Below are 2,836 nucleotides of genomic sequence, written 5' to 3' on the forward strand. Positions count from 1 at the left end.
CAAGAACTAAACAAGGAGTGGAATTTTTATAACAAGAGATATAGAATTCATTGAATATTGACACAATTATTAGTGGATAAAACCATTTGAATGAGATCTTCCAAGGGTTCCTAAGAGTATAAATAGATGAATTAGAGAAACATAATGACACATTTGAGTTTGGTGGAGGTATTGAGTTGTGTGACCTTGAATAAGGAGAAGGCATTGAAGATTATAATGGAGAAAGAAAACAATTTGTAGAATACAATGAGAAAGATTTTACTATAATACAAAGACACCCAAAATGTTGTAGGTATTGGAAACAATCCCCATTGTAGAGGAAGTTGGAATAGAGATGGAGATGTTTTGGAACCCCATAAGTGATGCAAATTTATTAGTTTACTAAACACAACTTACTCAAAGTATCTTGAGAATTCTCTTGAGAATCCCATTAGTGACTAAAAAGGAGTAGAAGATCATCACTTCCCTAAGGAGGAAAATTATGATTTAGGGAAAGACTAAATACATGTACAATTATGGTATAAATAATAATTTCCAAAATGTTTTTCCTTGTAAAAAAATCACACAAAGTTAAGAAATGAGGCCACCTAACAAAATAAAAACTTAAAAGTATACCTAAATGACATAACACAAAAGAAGAGAAAGAATTTGTGGGCTGTTTTTATTCCCTTAACTTTAATTATACTATTAATGATTTATATGCATGTGTATTAGGAGCAAGTGTAATTAATATGAGGAGCAATGATAATTTCGAATGGGAAGGGACTATTAAGCTTTGAAGGAGTCGGGAAAAGAGAAATAAGATCAATTAGAAAAAGAGGGTGATCTCTATCCCAACAAGTGACATGAAGCTAAAGGATAGAAAAATATGATGATCTAAGAGATGCCCCCAAAAAAGAGAATGTAATAGCTAGCTTGTTAAGATTTTTAGAGTTTTAATTTGTTGAATTTTGTGGTCATGTCAATAGGCTTTGAAAAATAGGTTCAAACTATTAAAAGAGAAAATTATGCAAACAAGCTCCTAAGAATGAGGAGGTTGATTTTCAGCTAACACCATGTTAAGTAGGATTTGATTTTATCTAATTTTAGTATGTTTAGTAATAGGTTTACTTGTGGCTTAGTCCATTAAAAATCATTGCAACATGGATATTAAAAATGAGAGTTAGAGCCAATTTACTAGTTTGGATTATGTGAGGAACACAAGTAGTTAAATTTGAAATTGTGGAATTAGAAACCTTAAGGTTTTATCACCAATGTACATATTTTATCAATAAGATTACATTTAAATGTATGGCAGTCTTTGGTTTGTGGCCTTCTTATGTGAATTGTCTTCATTTTTTAGTCAAGGTGTATTTGCATTGTTTTTATAGGAGAGTGGTTGTTACAAATATTGAACTATGAATATGCATGTAAAAAACAAAATGGTCAAGAAAATCAAGGTAAAATATTGTTTCTTTATCTGAAGGAAAAATACTTTTATATCATATAATGCAAATAGTTTGTTCTTCTTAGTTTTTCCAAGTTAAAAAATGTTTGAATTAAGTTGCTTCAAGTTTTAAATACAAATATGATTTGATGAGAAATAATGAATTGTTTTTTCTATGTGGGTAGTAAGAAGTGGGTTATTGTTAGACTTATAAATAGGCTAAACATTGTAAATCTTGTCTAGTTAAGAACTAGTTGCACCTATTTATTTGAGTGTTGGTTATGTTTGAATATACAAAGGTTGACCTTGTAGAAGTGTCTTTTGAATTTGTATTTATTTATTTGAAGAGATGAAGGATAGAAATAGAATGTTGATACATGGTGAATAAATTTTTCATTCCAGAGGAAATAGGAGAAGATCATTGCATCTCTATCTTGAGGATAAATATAGAATTATGGATACAAGAGAAAATTTATATAATGCATTTTCTAAGAGAAAATAATGATTTATTATTTTAAATGTTGGTGTCTTTAACCATTGTTGTCTGTTAGTGTCAAATACTTAGTCATATACTAGGCAGAGGTTAGAAGGTCATCACTACGATTGAGCTATTCTATATAGGTTGAATCATGTAAAGACTTGTGTATAAAACATGTAAATTCCAAGCTCCATAGGAGTCGAGCAAGTATTTGGTTACTGAGTATTTTCAATGTAAGCCTCTTGTCTAATGATTAGTGAATAGTTTGAGCATATTGATGTCGAGTTACATAAAAGGTGTCAAACATAGAATAGACTGAGCGTCACTAGCATATACAATGACTGTTGAACAATAGAGACAACAAGTGTCAAGCAACACAAAATTGGCATTCAAGTTAGGAATGATACAAACTTTGAGGTAAACCATTTTAGGTTGACATGGACAATATATTTAATACTTGTAGAGGTTGTTACAAAGGTTATTACTCATTTTATGACATAGATCATAGATCCCTATATTCTATGATGAACTAATCAAATGAAGAGGAGAAATAAGGAAGCATCTAGAAAACTGTTTATGAAATCTTTAAATAGAGAAGATCTTAGCCTAGTTTGATGTATGATGAAGAGCATGGTGATGTGATGTGAAGGAGAGAACAAGTTATTCATGTGATCACAAAGAAAATCAAGTGTGAATGTGTGAACATTGTAAAGAAGACAAAAGAGTTAAGTTTTGTTGTAGAGGAAGTGACCTTGTCTAGGAAGTGAAGGACAATAAAGATATATCAGATTAGAGATCAAATCAAATTTAAGAGAGGAGATCCAAAATTAGCTTATTAGAGAAAACCAAGGATGAAGTACTGAACCAGTTTTAACAGATTGAGTTAAGGATAATCTATTAATAGAGTGGTCTTAATAGATCTTTGTAAATAT

The sequence above is a fragment of the Cupressus sempervirens genome, chromosome 3 (assembly GCF_028749045.1).
Source record: "Cupressus sempervirens isolate cs-2001-9-10 chromosome 3, ASM2874904v1, whole genome shotgun sequence".
Lineage (NCBI taxonomy): Eukaryota > Viridiplantae > Streptophyta > Pinopsida > Cupressales > Cupressaceae > Cupressus > Cupressus sempervirens.